We start from the raw sequence: 19424 nt of genomic DNA on the forward strand, positions 1-19424 counted from the left end.
TTTATAAACTATCGATCTCAAAATTTAAGAAGTAAGAAATTTGCTTACAGTTTAAACAAAATTAGAATTCATAATTTTTTCGTATAAGGATGTCCATAACCAATTTTTCTTTAAAACAACCTTTTCTCTGAAAGCATTTTGTTTGTGCTATCTAAAAGATAAGTTGCTTGAATTTAGGATTATGTTTTGCTTTCAAAAATTTTACTTTATATACTGGTTCTTCTTGTCCTTGAACAATCGTCAAAGTAACCTGAAACAAAATTGTTGTTATTATAAAAACGACGCTCTTGAGCAACTTTCTTAACTTTAGTTGTCTTTTTTAGTGAGGGAAACCACGAATGATGCATTAATACAAGGCTTATACGACCTGTGTTTGCTGGGTTGGGAGGAGGTAAAGTAGATTCCTCGATTGCATCTAAATAAAAAAACAACTGAAAATGCAAGAAAGCAATACTAAATTGAAGTGTAAAACCGGACCATCTCAAACAAACTTTTATTTATAATTAACACCCAATAAAACTGTTGTGCCTTATCATGAACTTACGGAAGATAAGTTATAAGATTCAGGCAGTTTGTTATAACCTAATTAAAGTTCAGGTGTTAATGAAGTTTATAGCAATGTCATTATTGAATTAATACATTATATATATACAACTACCACTTTTACATATTTTTAATTTATCTTTAAAATATATTTTTCCAAAAAACCTGAAAAAGTGCTTTCTGATGTTTTTTCAAGGCTTTGGAAAACGACGTTGAACGACTTTTCATAAACGTATAGGTTGAAAAATTTAAAGCGCAGACTGGAATCGAATTGACATGCGACATCAGAGAAACGTCCGTCGGACAAACGTCCAGTGGACGTTTCCCTGATGACGCATGCCCACTGGGGTTGATAGAGTAGATCATTATATTCTTTTACATAAACTTAAAAACTATTGTATTTTAAGTTCTAACTTAGTTATGTTTAAAAGTTATTTAATGAATTGGAAACAATACATCTCGTATAATGGTGGAAAAACAGATTTAGTAACAATTAATTGCAACGTCATGGATCTTTGACCATTTTATTTTTTATTTTTTATTATTTTTTTATTTCCCAGTAAACACAGATTGGTTTAGAAATGAATAAAACGTTTAGCGCCCTATTATTGATCAAAAATAGACGCTTGATTTGAAAACATGGTTTCAAAATGACTCAGTTTCTAACATCGATGGGTATAATTTATATCGCAAAGATTGCTGTGACGGACGTTGAGGTGGCGGTGTAGCTATCTAAATTACTGACTTATTTAACTCTCATAATGTTAATCAGTTCTTTGCAAACCCACTTGAACAAATTTGGGTATCAGTAAAAGTTGAAAATAAACGCATACTTATTGGGTGTATATATAGACCAAATGATGCTAATCTAATAAACTGAATGTCGCTGAATCTTTCAAATTAGCTGTTAGCTTAATTAGGAAGCCCTAAGATGACTTTTTGATTATTGGTGATTATAATTTCCCGAATATGAAGTGGTCTAATAATGTATTAAATCTTTCAATCCAAACAATTCTAACGAGTATGAATTTTGGAACATTTACCAAAACAGCCTCTTTACGCAAAACATCACATTCCCTACTTTCCAAACAACCTATTGGTTGTAACAATAAGTCCAAAATTTTTTTGGGGGAGGAATCATATATGATTCCTCCCCCAAAAAAATTTTGGACTTATTGTAACATACAACAATAATTCTATTTTAAGTTTGTCTCCTAATGCTATTACTAAGTATAGCATTAGGAGACCCGCTAAAGTCACTTTAGTATTAGTACTACCCGAAAACGAATCTCATTTGTTTAGTTACAACAAAGGTGATTATAATTCAATATTAAACTTTATTATATCAATTAACTAAGTATACCTTTTTTCATCGCCTTCATCAAAGTGACAAAATTCCCTTACAACTTCCAAATGTTAGCAATGGGAAACACAATATTAAAAGAGAAAAAACAATGAAGTTTCTAGGCGTTCTCCTTGATGAAAATGTCACGTGGAAAAATAATATAAACTTAATCGAAAAAAAAATTTCTAAAAATATTGGTATACTTTATAAGGTAAAACCTTACCTGAACCAAATATGCTTAAAATACATCTATTTCTCTTTTATTCATTGTATTCTCAATTATGCTAATATTGCTTGGTGCAGCACCAATAAAACAAAAATTAAAAAACTTCTCAACAAACAAAAACATGCAATTAGAATAATATCCAATGCACATCATCTCTCGCCTTCACAACCATTGTTTAAAAATCTCAAAATACTAAATGTTTACCAAATAAATATCTTTCACATTTTAATTTTTAGGTACAAAGTCAATAATGAAACAATTCCAAATATATTCGAAACCTTATTTAAAAAAATACAGCACAAATACCCTACTAAATATTCAATCAATAATTGTATTCATGATAAAAATTATTATGAAGTCACCAAGCTTTCTATTACCACTAGGGGGCCTCAAGTATGGAATATACTAATTAATAACAAGATTAAAACGCTTGAAAAACTAATTTCAAATTAAAACTAAAAGAGTTAATTTTATTTAATGTAAATATAGAAGACTTCTTCTAGAATTATATTTATAAATGGGTCATCAAAATAGATTATGCTGCATATTTTCATGTTATATGGAAAGATTTAAGTTTATGAATTGTTATTTATTCTACTTTTCATTTTTATTGCAATACAAAAATGTACATATGTTTTTTTAAATTCTTTTAAATTCTTAAAAATATATTTCTTAATACAATATCCTTTTTTTTTGTTTTTCAAATTTATTTGAAAGATTTTTTATTTTACTTTTTACTTTGTGATCTTTTATATCGATATTAATATCGGAATTGCTTATTTATTATTTCTTTATTTATTTTTATTTTTTTTTATTTTTATATATAATATTTAATGACATATATTTGCTTAACCGTATGTGTGTATATGATGTGAATATATTATTTACGGAATTTTAGGGGCTTGGTGACAAACAATTGTGTCTTCTTCTTGCCCCAGCCATTGTTAAATTTTAATTACGAAATTTATAAATATGTATTGACGGCAAACTTACAGAGAGAAAAAAAAAATTGATGGGATACTTTATTTCTACACAAAAATGCGGATCAAATATTCAATATATTAATTCTTATTATTGCACTGCTTGCAAATTTTTATCCCCAAGATTAAAAAAAAAGGTCCTTGGGTTATTCTACATATTAAAAGTTTAATCCGAGCAAAAAAATGGGCTTGGCATATCAACTGCTTAACTAAATGGAAGAATAAAGATCTCAAAACAAATTACAATTGTCTCAAGCGTTCCCTTAAAGCTAAAATATCTGTAGCAAAAATATTACATGAAAAAGAAATAATATCAAAATCTCAGAACAACCCAAAACTCGTCTACAAATACATTACCAACCAACTAAAAATTAAAGATAAAATTCATTCACTCAAAAATGTTTCAGGGGAAATTACTGAAAATCTTCCCAATATACTTGAACTTCTGAACTCTCAATACAAATCTATATTTACTCTTAAAAGCCCCAAAAATTTTTCATTGTTTAATAAAAGTGAAGTTAAACCTAAATGCAATTATAATAACAACTTGGATTTCTTAATTGCAGACATTATTAATGAACTTACCGATCTAAATCCTTAAAAATATTTCGGACCTGACGACTTACACCCTTTAATACTTAAGGTATGTGCTAAAAGCTTCGCAACTGCGCTTACAAAAATCTTCTATGAATCTTTTAATTCTGGAATAGTTCTAACTCTCTGAAAATTAGAAAATATTAGTCCGGTCTATAAAAAACAAGGAAGACAAACTACTTCCTGAAAACTATTGACCTATTTCACTAACCTCGGTTGCGTGCGAAACCCTTGAAAAAGCTGTAAAGAATAAAATCTTGCAGCACATCAACGATAATAATCTGCTCTCTAAAAATCAACATGGCTTCCTTTATCATAAATCTTGCGTAACCAATCTAATAGAGACTTTTGTTATTGTTTTGTCTTCCCTAGCATTACACCAGCTTATAGATGTAATCTACCTCGACTTTGCTAAAGTTTTTTATTCCGTACCTAGCACTAGACTTATGTTAAAATTAAAATCATTCGGAATAAACGGCAAGCTACTACAATGAATTAATTCCTTTTTAGTAGGTCGAATGCAACGCGTTACAATTAAAAATACTAGCTCTGTCTGGGTTGATGTTCTTAGTGGTGTTCCTCAAGGTTCTGTTGCTGTATTATCCATTATGGTAAAACTAATTCTATGTATAGTTACTTTTTGCAAAATAACCAAGGTATAAATGCCTTAGGAGCTACGAAAGAGCGCGATTTAGATTTTTACAGCTAACCTCAAGAAGCACATATATTCAATCAGTTGTTTCCAAATCTTGGAGACAACTGATTAAATTTGTGTCTCCAAATCTGAGACTAAATCTACCATCACTTGAGTTTCGGCGCCTACGATGCAATCTTATCCAAAATTTTACACTAATACATCGATTTGATATAATTAATAATAATTATCAACCAAAACTTATAAACTACTTGTCACGTGGTCATTATTTTGAAATAAGGAGTGAATATGCTCCAAACTGTCTTCCAAGACACAACCAACTATATAATAGATCAGCAAAATACTGGAACAAACTACCCGATCAAGTAACTTTTTACTCAACTGCACTTTCTTTTAAAATTAGACGAGATCACTAGTTAAGGATAAAATTTGGAACAAATATTTATAAAACTTGTTGTTTATATTAGGGTGTTTTCTCTGCTCGCTCTATGTATATATTGTATATATATTTTACGGCTACAACTATAACAATAAAAAAAATGTACATTTCAAACTTTTTTATCTATACGTTTATTAAATGTCGATCTAACGTTTAGAATATCGAGTTATACTGGTCATTATAGTAAACCTTTAATCGACTTTCAATAAACGTAAAGATTTATAAATTTAAAATCTACGCTTTAAAGTTTTTAAAATATACGTTTATGAAACATCGTTCAAACGTTTTCAATATTGACTAATATAAGTTAATATTCTAAACGTTTGATCGACGTTTAATAAACATATTTTAAATTATAGTATAGACATTGGTCAGAAGACTCATACGACAGCTTAAGCCACGCGGTTCAATTAGGCACAACTAAGACAGAATTGAAAAAGATAAAAATATAGATATTAGAAAGTAAACATTCAAAAAATTAAAAAATGCAATACTACAAAAATAAAGACGTAAAAATAATTTCAACAAACAGTTTATTCTTGCCACAAACATAACAGGTAACATCGGTTGAATATTTCAATGTAATATATTTTATAATATTATTATCAGTAAATATTTGTATTGAAGTCATGAATACTCATGAACATTATTATTTATTACTTTATTCGAATAGAATAAGCAAATAATTTGGTTAGCTTCTTATCTCTAAATCAAAGATAAGATCAGATTGTTTAGACTACTTTAGAGTCTAATTGAGATTGTTCAGAGTACTTTAGAGTCTGTAGTTAAATTAGTCACAAACAGTTAAAAACTGTCAAGAGCATGATGACCTAGAATCAATTGTAGTAATTCTAATATTTTATGCGACCGTGGCGCAGTGGTTAGAGCGCTTGCTTTATAAGCAGGAGATCCAGGTTAAAAACGAGCTTTGGACATATTTCCGCGTCACGGTAAGGAAGGAGGCGTGAACTTTCTGGTTAAATGCACTTCCGCGGTGCCCTGTGACAAGACCGTTAGGACTTCTTGGGGCACCTAAAAATTAAAAAATATATATATTTATATATATATATATATATATATATATATATATATATATATATATATATATATATATATATATACTATATATAAAAAAAATGGCGGACTCTAAAATAATGCAACTCGGTAAATAACAAAGATTTTAAAGTTACGGCTTGTCGCGCTCACTTGCGCGGGCAATAGCTTCTTGTTGTGTTGAACTGTATTGGCGGATATATTACCTCGCTTTGTTGTTTACTGTTAATTAATACATTGTAAATCTTGAGTACGCTTCTACTTGTAGCAAAGCAATATTGCCTTGTTTTGTAAATTATTATAACTGAAGATAAATATACGTATAAAAATAGTTTAGTTAATTATAACTATAACTCGGCTGAAAAGTCAATTTTTATTGGCTGGTTAATTAAACTAGACTTAACCGCGTTTTAAAGATTCACTTCCATACAGTAACTGAAAGCAAAATAGCTGATAAATAAATAATAAACGAGTTTCGGGTGCGTCATTTTATAACATGGAAGTTAAAAAACTCTTTCAGCGAGGAAATAATGAAGATGAAGAATCTAAAGGAGACAATCAGGAGACGAATGTAGATAGTGTTGCACAAAAACCGGTGCAAAAAAACGGTATACTAGATAGATTTTTGATGAAGCATAAGCCAGAGAACACAGTGATCAAAAATACAATTTTATCGGAATATTAATTTTATCAGTAATCTTCAACGTAATTTAAATGTAAATTGTAATTTTTTTCTAAATAAGATTGAACTTAAAAAAAATTTGATGATGATAAAAAAATATAGTTTAATTAGACTGAATTTAAACGCTTTATATACGTATAATAACCCTAAAATAACCGTCGGTATGAATATATGTTTTTTTTCTTTTTCTTTTGTCTTCAAAATAAAAAATATCTCTCTTTAAAGGTAATTAATGTTTTTGTAAGTAGCTCTTGTATTATAAGAGAGAGAGTTCATTATTGTTTTTAGACGTTGTTCTCAATGAAAGTGTGATGAGAGAGGGGCACATAAGTACAATCCAAAAAACAAATTCAAAAAAGTATTGGTTTATAAACAAAGTCAAACATTTGTTAAAGCAAACCTGTTTAAAATATATTATTTTTTTGTTTATTTATAGGTATATAAATTCTGAAATCAATCCCTAGTATATCACTAACGTTATTAAAATAGATAAAGTGCTTTGTAAACAAAAATATGCTTTAAGAATTATATGAAATGTAGATAAAAGTGATCTCACTTTTCCCAAATTTCTATATAATAAATTTCAAAATCTATTCAACAAATTGAATCAACATAGTCTTACTTAACTTTTATCATAATCTTGTTTTTATGTTCAAAGTTGATAAAAAATGGATCCTTCTTATTTGAACCAACTTTTAAAAATATAAATTATTCATACCCAAAACTGTTTTCAGAAAACAATGTTATTCAACCTAAAACTTATATTCCGCTTTTACATCTTCAGATCTCAGTGTTGATGGGTACTACCCTTCAATACGTAAAGACTTCAATAGTAAAATGCTTAGCTTGAGGTATACATAGGCATCAATTCACCTATTTGACTGCACTCTTTTAGATGTAATTTCTTATTAAGTTGACCATGCCCTTTTTCTTTACCTCTCTGCCAATACTGTTGTTATTGGTGACTTTAATGCTCATCATACTAAATGACTTGGCTCTAACGCCACTGACCCTACTGGAACTAAAGCCTATAACTTCTGCAATCTCTTACTCAGATAGTTAACTTTGTGACTCATTTTCCTGCAAACCCTAATCATTTAACTTCACTCCTTGATTTATGTCATGTCTCTTGTCTTCAGTTTCTTTTTTTTCTCCCTTTGGTGATTCTGACCATGCAATGATCTCTTTAAATCTTTCATCTTGTACTTTCTTTTCGGACTTATCCTACCATTGCGTTACTTATTAATACTCTAAAGCTGACTGGGATTGACGTCTTTTCTCTCTCAACTGATAAATGCGCCTCCTACGAAACCTCCTGGATTCGGGAAGGAATAGAAGCTTTTAATCCTTCTTGTTGGCTCCAAGTCAAGTCTCATTCTACTCCATCGTTTTCACCTTGTTGTACAGCTAATATATCTATACGGAATAATTTTTTCATCTTTTTTAGAAGAACAACTCTCTAGAGAATAAGCAGCTATTTATAATTGCAAGAAATCAATGTAAATTAGAGCTGTTTGATGCTAAGCTCTATTATTCCCAGTTCACTAAATCTCGTACTTTATCTAAGAAGTTAGACTTTAGAGAAACTTGAAAAATCTTCAACAGCGTTGTTAACAAAGTTAGGTCTAACATTCCAACTCTCATTCATAAGACTGATCTTATTACCTCTCCCAAAGATAAGAAAGAACTATTTGCAAAAAACTTTTCTTCTAATTCGACTCTCGAATCTTAAGGCTATTCTCTTCCTTCCATTCCAATTAAACAGGTTAACTCATTGTTTGACATTCAAATCTCTCCAGCTTCCATTGCTAAAGTCATATATCAATTAAACTCCTGCTACAAATAATATGCTGAAATCCTTGTTTAGATGAAAGTTTAAAGCAAAACTTTCATTAAAAAGGCCATATTTTATAAAAAAAAAAATTACAATTTTTTAAATTATAATTCTTAAATATTTTTAAAACATATTTAAAATAAATGTAAAAATTAAGAAAACATCCAAATATGTTTCCTGTCTTCCTCGTCATAATTTTCATTTCTTTTTTGACTTCCATGTCATTGATGTCTTACAGGAAATAGTATAGCAAATATGCAACTGATATTTTGTAGAAATATTAATATTTGATAATAAGAATAAATGATGCAAGAACACATCTTTTTTGACAAAGGTTTATTTTTATAATTTACCTTACTATTCATACATTTTGTTTTACGATATTCAACACAAAATTGCAAACACCGTATTGTTTCACTGATTGAAATCCTTTTTGCGGAAGTTGTTTTATTGAGTATTGCAAAAACCCGGACCAGTTTGGACGAGGTTTTTTCGTTAATGACAAAAAACATCTCGCATGGCACAGAAGATCATAAGTAGACATCATTTTATTTATTTCAGAAATGAGCAGTGTTGCTACCCAGTGGTTAAAACTATTACATATTTCTTTGTGGTTATTGATTTCATTCCTGCTTATCTCTTCAATCGCTGATTGTTTAAACCGGTACAATTTATCTGGAGTGATTGAAAACCAAAGTCGTGAGAAATCTTGAATTAGTTGTTCACATCCAGTAAATTTATTAATATTGACAGCAACTCCGAATGGTATTGGTGCAATTACACTTTTCGGTTGTGAAGATTTTATGATATATACTATAGCCTGATATTGACTCAGCCATTTCTGACTGGAAAAAATCAATAACATCATACAAGTTTTATACAAGATTTAGGAACCCACTTCTCTCAGTTTTCAATATTACCAACAATTGGGGAAAATTTTTTACAGTATTCCTAGGCTGCTTCTTACACCACACTATCTCTTGTTGCTGGGCCCTCTTCTTTAAATTTCCTTATTATATAGTCTCTCATATTTTTAAACAAAACCAGTTCACTCTGACAGCCAGATCTTTAGTTTAAATGGATGTGGTATTCGTTTTTTCTCACTTTATTCAGCCTGAACTAAGTCATGCATGAATTACGATACACTGCTTTTTCTGCAACCAGGTCATTCAATGATCCCATTCTTTTAAGTTCTGCTTCAACACATACATCATCTCTTGCTTTCGCACATTTGATAATAGTGTTGTGTAATGGTAGCAATTGCTCTTGGTGGAACCTCTCTTTATGTCGCATAATAGGCTTTGAGAAAAAAAAAAAAAAACTTTCCAGAGAAAAGCAGTTTCAATTGATCAACGTAAGCTCTTAGATTCTGGTTCAACAAACTTTTCTCAAAATCCCGAGAGCCTCCTTACTGTGCGGTTATTTACAGGTTAATCTGACATGTGCTCCAAAACGCTATTTTGCATTTTTTATTTATCAACTTTCTCACGCTACTACTGTTTTAAAATAACTTTATTGAATTTCATTTTAAAGTACTTTATTTTAATTAACAATGTTTATTGTGCTCAGACTTTTAAAAATAATTTAACATAAGTGTAATCATTAGTTTTTATGCATCGAAAACAGACATTTTCGATATTTTATTTGCTACTAACCTTTACTATTAGGTATCAGATAAACTATCCTCCAATATCCTCCAAACATTTGACTATGTAAATCTCATGCTAAATGTATGTAAATAGCCATGCATCATAAATATTTTGCTACTATTCGCAATAAAAAAAGTTATAACAAAAGATTGGTCTTTGGTTAATGGTCAGTTAATGAGAAATACTGAGCATGTAAAAAAGATGTTTTGTACACAAAGAATACCTACAAAATCTTTCATTACTGTTATGATATATAAGTTCTGTAAATATAAATCTAAAAAAGTTAATTTATGACAAATACATACATTGAAAAGTAATATTTTTAATGTTTACACTGATAAAAGTTTTTTTGTCCATTAAAAATATTTCGTATTTTTCAAAACAATTTTGGCACAAAAAACTCGATTTTGTCCCACTGTGCATAATGGAAAAAAACAAGAATCAACTAAATCGTGAGTCAATTACCTTTCAAAAATTGTTGCTCAGTTTTCGATCAAATTAGTTACAGTAGATGGTGACCCATCTACTGTAACTTATTTATCTAAGTTTATACAAATCGAAAATAGATTTAATATTCGTAGAACTGTCAAAAAAATAAAATTACTTTTTCAAGAAGATAAACATCACAAAGCTAAACATATAAAAACTAAGAGTGAAAAGTTTGTAATAGAAATAGAATTACTTATATTTAAAGAAATTTTAATTTTTCTCAGCGTTCTTAGTATAGGAAGGATTTTAAGCTCGTGGTATATTATTTGATTCTTACTTTCATAAATATTATGACGACCGTGATTAGATCAAATTATTTGCATATTTTTTAACACGCGAATATTTGTAGTATTTCAGAAAAACACATGTTTCTAAAGACTGAAGTTACCCTTTCGTTTTAAGACCTTAGTGTTATTTAAAGAGTTGTTTAGCATTAAAAATGCGTTAAAATGATATATAATATTTGAAGATGAATTTTTAAAATTATTTGAGCATGCGTCATTTTCAAGCAAGGCCCGAAAAAAGGGGTTCTTCTGTTGCGAATTATGAAGCAAATTTTTTACATGATCTATATACCTTAGGGGATCACTTGGCAAAGTTTCAGCTTTATAAGAATTATTCCCCAAAAACAGTAGTTTTTTTGAATTTTACTCTTAGACAATCAGTTATTTACTGCAAACAATTATAGCAATACTGTCGACATTCCTATATTAATAAATGGCAACCCTCTCACTGAGTCTTCTTCTTTACATCTTCTAGAACTATCATTTGCTAATGACCTTTCATGGAAACCATATATAAAATTGATTGCTAAATTAGCATCTGCTAAGATTGCTTCTCTTTATCGTTATCGTTTATGTATAGAATACTGTTATCATATTTGAGCTCCAAAAACGTATTGTAAACGTAGTTGGACCTGCTCTATCTGTTAAGCATAAGCCTCTTTCCCATTGTCGTAAAGTTGTGTCTCTTTCTCTTTTCTACAAATACTATCATGGTCGCTGCTCAAAGAAGCTATTATCTCTAGTTCCATCAACCAAAACTCATTTTTGCTTGACTCTTCATTCAGCAAAGTCTCACATATTTACTTCTGTCCCTGTCTTATTTATTTCTGTCCCTGCATGCTCTAAAAACTTTTATTCGTCTAGTTTTTTCCCCGCATTTCAACCCATTGGAATTCTCTCCAATCTTTACGTTATCCTGATTCACACAACCTTCACCTTTCAAGTATTTAATATAACTCTATTCTTTTTTTCTAGTAACTCCCAACTTAATAGTGGTTGCTTGAAGCCTTGTTGGAAGTGAATTGGAATAAAATAAAAAAGTTTTAATGACTTATAAAATTGCTAAACTGATTATTTAGGCTGAAAATTTGATTTTTGAAAAATAAAAAAATTATTTTGAAAATACTCAGCTGACGTATAATTTAATAATTTTTTTAGACATAAATGCATATAAACTATTGTTTTTAAGCTGAAAATAAAAAGTCATTATTTTCAAATTTTAAAAGAATAATTTTTTTAAACATGTTTTTTACGTAAATTGATTATTCTTTTTGAAGTTTTTATATAACATCGCTTCTTTTGAGTACCAGGTTGACATACTTTAGAAGAAATTTCATTTTCAAAATATTTGGGGCCCGTCAAATTTTTAAGAGTCTTGAGCTACCCCTAAAATAATCTTTTGCTCAAAAAAGTTTTAAATCTAGTGTTTTAGTATTATATAGAATAAAGTAGAGGGGTAGAAGCAGGCTTTTTTTAAAAATGTTGTTTTAAGAATTACACTAAGGAACAGTGGTAACTAATTTAAAATAATTTAAAATGCAATTTTTAGGCTTGTTTAAAGCATATTTAAAGGTGCTGATATAATATTTCTAAGGTTAGAGACAAAATCTTTTAATGCTTAAATAAACTTTAAACTATAAAAAACATAATTATTACTTGCTTGCACAATCGTGTAATTAAAAAATTTATATTAAAAACATTTCTTATTATACACAGTCAGAGGCAATTTTACGGGGGAGAGGGTGTGTGTGTGTGCGGTGTTACACCCCCCCCCCCTTACAAAAAAAGGTGATTTTCAAGTTATAAATGGTTTTTTTACGAATTTAGTTGGCATCTGGGTATTTTACACAATTCACTTGGGTAAATTTTCGTTTTGAGGACTTTTTTTTTTTTAAGGAACCAGTCGGTACTTTTCAAGAACTCATCCCCGCCCCCCTCATTTTATTTGTAGAATTGCCTTTGTACACAGTGCAACAATAAAATCAAAATTTGTTATTAATATCAGTAGAAGAAGCAGTAGCAGAGGTTGCACGATTAAATGTTCTACTGATATTTAAAGACATTCTTTTACTCAAAAAACCACAGGAATAAAAAACTTTTGTAAAGTATCCATGCCATTTCACAATTCATAAAATTCAAAGAAAAATCAGATATAGCTTTTGTAAAACACTAAATAGGCAAGCTTTTTCTTTGCGTCTATATTGGAGTTTTTAGTACTAAAAAATGTAATAATTGTGTAGAAAAGGGCAGAAAAACCATTTAGAATTCTTTCATTACTTAAGAAATAAAGCTCTTTGAAAACTGAGGGAATAATAATTCTCACAGGGGTGGCGCCAGCATTTTTTTGTCTTTGAGATATCTAACCTCTAGACATATCTAACCTCTAGACATATCTAACCTCTAGACATATCTAACCTCTAGACATATCTAACCTCTAGACATATCTAACCTCTAGACATATCTAACCTCTAGACATATGACCTCTAGACATGGAGCAAACTACAAACATTTATATTTTTATTATTATGTCAAATAAGGATGCTTTGTAAAAAATTGCGATGATTGGAGCCCGGGAACAAAAAACCCTCAAAATTTTAGCCTTCCTACCCAAAACGTGAAAGCAACAAGTTGATGAAATATCTTTTGTACTATTTTCAACTAGAATTATATTCATCAAGAATTTTTAAGTTTCATAGTATAATTTCTCAGCGTTTAAAAATTATGACCATATAAAATTTGCAACCATCTCAAATTGAGGGGAGTTAAAGAATAAACAAAATGGCTAAATAAGAATATATACTTAATAAGTCCAAAATTTGGATATAGACATTTTACTTTTTTGCCACAAATGCTTGATTATCCAAGAAAACAAAGGGATAAAAAAACTAGTTTTTATCAATGCAATTATAAACACCTTCGTCTTGTAATAACTCTCTGTTTTATTTTTTTGTATCCAAAGGATATCTTGATATCTTTGTATCCAAAGAATATCTTCAAAAGTTCTACACAATTAATATAATATTTGGTTGCCTAACTTTATAGGAAATGATGTTTTTCTCCAATGGACTAACTTTTTCTTTGAAGTGATATATAAACTCGCGAATTAAGCGACATTTTGAACTAATCAAGGCTATATTTTATGTTTAATAAAGCAAAACACAAAATAAGCAAGGTGTATGTTGAAAGGAAAGTACAAATTTTATTTTTTTATTCTTTTTTTTTACTTTTTTATTCCTTCCTTATTTATCATTTAAAATGCAAATTATTAAAATGATACACAGTCTACGCGGTCGTTTAGATATTAGGAAAAAGTGTTATGTTTAGGTACGCATGCGCCAGTTATTGGTAAAAAACTTCAAGCTTTTAAAATGGCTCAAAATGGTTCATAATTACGAAGTGAATTACAGATGACAACCATTTAGTTGCATTTTATGGTGCGCTGTTCAGTATTATAAACTTTTTTTTTGTAAATCAATGAACAAGCGTCATATTTTTAATATTAGGCAAATAAGATAAGTTTAAAAACAAATTAAGATGCATGTAGTAGCATTTCTGTGAAAGCTATTTTACTGTAGGCACGGCTGTTTCACTCAATATAAAAGCGAGCTTGACGTCACAAGAATTTTTGTGTTTAAAAAAAAGATATTTTTTATAAGTATAATTATAAGTATTTCCGCGTAAAAAGTATAAAAATTCACTAACTTTAAAACAATAGTATTTTTTTCTATAAATTCTTTCATCTTCAAATTTAAAAAATATAAAAGAACTATCCTTCCTTGTTAAATAAATATTTCCATTAAACGGACTAAAATAAGATATTGTTAAAATATTGCTAAAGATTTGGGATCACTTTTCTGTTTTTTACGATTTTTACGGAAAACCTGTCTTGGACCAACTAAGATATTCTGACATAGCTACATGTTTGATAGTTGAAATTTGGAACACGTATTAATAAATGTCTATTCTATCTGATTTTTGGTGCATATTGCTCATTTTTGTAAGAAAAGTTAGTTTTTAATGCATTTCTATTTTTAATTTTATCACTTTACAATGTAAATCAAATTTTTTTTGTAATATGCACCAAATTATTGAAAATTCAATTCTTTTTAAACATGAAAATCAAAAAATTATTTTATGTACTTCCAGCTATTTTAAAAAATATGGTAATCAAACCTGGCTGGTTTAACAACAAATTTTTATTGTTTTATGCGTAAATTTTTGTAGACATTTTTAAACAATCACGTGACCTTAATACCTTACGATCCAAGCAGGAATGTCATGAATTTTATGAAAACAACTTTTTTAGCGAGACAAATTTTGAACTATAAAATAAGCAAAGTTAGGCGGTTTTTTTCTCTTGAGGCTAATCAACTAACATCAGATAAGTTTAATCCTATTATATCTTGTTCATCTATTTGTCAATAAATATTATTTTATTTGTATTGTATTATATTTTTATTATTATTTAGCATTATGTATTCTGCTAAAGGGAAATTATTAAAACTATACATCGAATGGGAAGATTGTTGGGAAGTAGAGTGTAACTTTGTATTAGTTAGGCGATTGGTCAGCATTGATAAAATGACTAACGGTTATTATCATTAGAAGTTAATTCTACCTCTGTGGTACCGCTGCTCTACCTACCTCCACTCTTGTTAACGAATGGAATGGAATTCTCATATAAATTGGTGAAAAAATATAATTTAAGAATAAGTACAAGTTATTGTCACAAGTTATCGAGTCAAGCAACCGTTCTTCTGGTTTAAAATGAAGTATGAATCTAGTATCAACTGGGTGTACAAAGAAATACTACTTAAAGAACTTATCAATGGACCAACTGATTATAGAATAGTTTTTTATGAGAACAAAAACAATTTCAAATTTTATTTGTATATTTAAACACGCAAAAATAAATTAAAGTTAAAATTAAAGCGAGTCCTAATTTATTACCATTTTCACAACATATTATTAGAACTGTTTGCACATAATAAAAAGTTTTTTAAAAGCTTAAGCTTTTAATTTTTAGGCTAAATATTCCTTAATTTAAATCTGATTTTATTTAATAGAATGAATTTTCAAAAACTAGTCATTTAACAGTTTATTCCCCTAACGACATTTTCGTAATTTTGCGAAAATTTAATTTTCTTTACTGGCTTAAAATAAATCTGTTTTAGTTAACTTTAAACGTTTAAGTAAGATTTTTTTGTTTTTAAAATAGTCCAACAATGTGTGCATTTAATAATAAATATCGAAAATATATTCTTTTTGATTTTTTTTTATAAAAAGTAACATCAAATTACTAAAATTTAGCAAATTTCGTCATTTGACGCGTTTATTCTAAAATTAAAGAAGTTTTTTAATATATTTGTGAAATGTCATCAGATAAAACATTTTATTGGTGTTTTTATTCTTTTTACAGATTTATCTCTAATTTTATAAAAGTTATAAAGGTTTTAGTAAGACCCCTTACGTAAATATTTTTTTAAAAATAACAAGAAGCCGTAAAGCTCGCCTGAAACAGCCGTGCACGGCTGTTTCAGGCGAGCTTGCAACATACAAATTGCAACATACAAATGCATGCGCATGCATTTGTATGTTGCATACATACACACACATATGATATATGTGTTTTTTTTTTAGCAATCGCAAGTTTCCAAATACATGCAATGTAAAGTAAGTAAAAAAAAAACATTACTTTTTAATTAGCAAATTTAATATTAATAAATAATTCTATTTTTATCTTTATTTTTATAGCATGATCGTTTAAAATGCACCAGAACAAAGATGTAAGAACATAATACATTTTTCTATAAAAATACATTTTTCTACCAAAATTAAATTTACGCAAGAACTAAAAAGTAATCAACTATAAAGTAAAGAGCATTAAAGAAATTGAAGAAAAAATTCTCAAATTCGTACAGTTAGAAATTCTGAAAATTTATTTAAAAATAATAAGCAAGTCGCTTTCCTATAGGAAATATCCTTGCATATGCAAGTATATATATATATATATATATATATATATATATATATATATATATATATATATATATATATATATATATATATATATATATATATATATATATATATATAACAATAATAATTCTGAAAAAACAATATATATTCTGAAAAAAGGTTATTACATGTCATGAATATTTAGAAATAGTACTAGTACTAATCTAAAGTAAAAATAAATTGTATGATAATAGTAATAATATTCAAACAATTATAACAACGACAATAACAATATTAGCAATGTTAACAATAATATTTATATTATTAAATATAATCCATATAATAATAAATAATAACAATAATAATAGTAACAATAATTTTGATAAATATTAAAACTAAATATTAAACAATAAAAATAAGTAATAATAATATGAATAATAGTAAAACAATGTTATAATAATATTTATATTACATAAAATAACACCAAAAGTAATAATAATAATAACCCACAATGAGCCCAACATTTTACAATGAGTATCTCTCCAAAAAAAAGGCATAAAGACTTATTTTAGTAATAGAGTTTAATGATTTAAAGTGAAGAGGTAAATTATTCCATGATTTTGTGCACCAGTTTGTGATTTATTGCTGTACTTGTAATGTTTAGTAATAATATATTTGTAAACAATGATTTAGAATATATAATTTAAGGTTACTAAAAGATGGAAGATAATAACAAGAACTTTTTATAGCGGTAAAGAAATAACAGATTGAGAGAGGTAGGGTACCTTGTGCGTGATTCCAGGGAAATAGACAATTTAATAGATGAATAAGAGCACACAATTTGATAATTTTGGACAGATAAATTATTATTATTTGTAAAGGATATTAGATTTAGAACGATATTCTTGAAAGTATAATATTTTAAATGTCTTGTTTTTAGATTAGATAACCTTTAAAAAATATTGGTTGATAAGTAGTTTATATTAGTATACATTTTTATGTGTGTAAGGTATTATATTAGTATACATATTTAAGTGTTTGTAGTATGTTTGAGAAATAAAATTGATATTAGATAAAAGAGAAAAATATATAGTAATAGAAAAAATATACTTTTTACTATTACTATATATTTATCTTTAGGAAAATATATTACTGATTTAATACAGTTTTATTGTGATAATTGGTCATATGATTCAGTGTTATCAAAGTTACAGATGTTGGAAGATCATGCTATTCCATTTTTGAAAAAATGGGGTTCTGGGTTTGGATACTACGAAAAAGGAGGCAAATCCATGTATTGCGAGTTTAAAGAAAAAGGTCTTAAAAAGTATTCTTGAGTCACACCATCAAAAACTAACCCTATAAACAGAAAGCTTAAACCAACCTTGAGAAAAAGAATATAATGCAACTATAAATTATTAAAAAAGAAAGTCTAAATAATGTAAAAATATATATGTAAGAGATTAAAATATTAGACAAAAAATAAAAAAGCAGAGAAGTAAAATACTACATAATATATAAAAATTATCAAATACATTTTTTTCTTTGTTAGTTCCACTTTATACTTGTTGTAATACAATTGATATTTAATAATATTAATTACTACTATTATCAACACTATATAGCAGTAGCAGGTTATGCATTTTTGAGGCCCAAAGCAATTTTTTTGGAGGTCAATTTTATATGCCGTGTGTATAGCCCCGCCTAATCCAGCACTGTATACTATATCAGTATTTAATATCATGCTAACAGATAATACGTTTTTTCCCCTTACCCACCCCTGTTTATTAAATAACTAGATTTATCTTGGCCTTATTTCCGAATATTTTAAAGAATTGATCAGTATATAGTTCATTTTCTTGATTTGATGAGTAGTTCCCTAATAGTCGTAAACTTATTTAAGGATTTTTAAATGAAACATGTGCATGAATCATAAAATGTCTTATGCGGGAGGTAGAAATCTAAAAAGGGCAAAAAAAGTGTCACATTACTTGTATAATTGAACAACCTTATAACTACAAAATCAATACCCCCAGATATAATTTTAAAACATTAAAAACAAACAGGGTTTAAAGTTTTTGTTAATTCAGCATTTTTCTGTAATTAAGACAGGTACGAAAAAGGAGGCAAATCTATTTATTGCGAGTTTAAAGATATAGCAGTAGCAGGTTATGCATTAGGTAGTCTAAAAGGTCATGAAAAAAGACATGAAGATAAGTTATACTCATCATTCGTATAATATTAATAGTTTAATTAAAAAGCTAAAAGTATTTGAGAGTATAATTTTAATATATTATAATATACACTATTAAAATCTCTAAATTTAAAGTAAACATGGTTGAATCTGTACATTGGCTCAAAGGCCAGGTTTGCTATATGGTGGAGCTTTGTGTCCCATGGGAGGGAAATAAATTTATACAAAATTTATTAACTGTATTTTCAACAACAAAAAAATCATAGATAAATTTTATTTACTTATCTCTCAGTGTTACATAAGTTAAAAATTCCTCAATATAATCAATCTGTAGATTATTAGCATATATCAATTATACATACAGTGTACCTACTTTATACAATCATAGTTTTTAAATCTTAAAGCTTTTAAACTTTAAAAATATATAGAATCTAATTTCAGCTTTTGTCACGCAAGAACATGATACTGTGCTTTTAATGATCAAATTGTTTTCTTGAAG

Source organism: Hydra vulgaris, chromosome 02 (genome assembly GCF_038396675.1).
Source record: "Hydra vulgaris chromosome 02, alternate assembly HydraT2T_AEP".
Lineage (NCBI taxonomy): Eukaryota > Metazoa > Cnidaria > Hydrozoa > Anthoathecata > Hydridae > Hydra > Hydra vulgaris.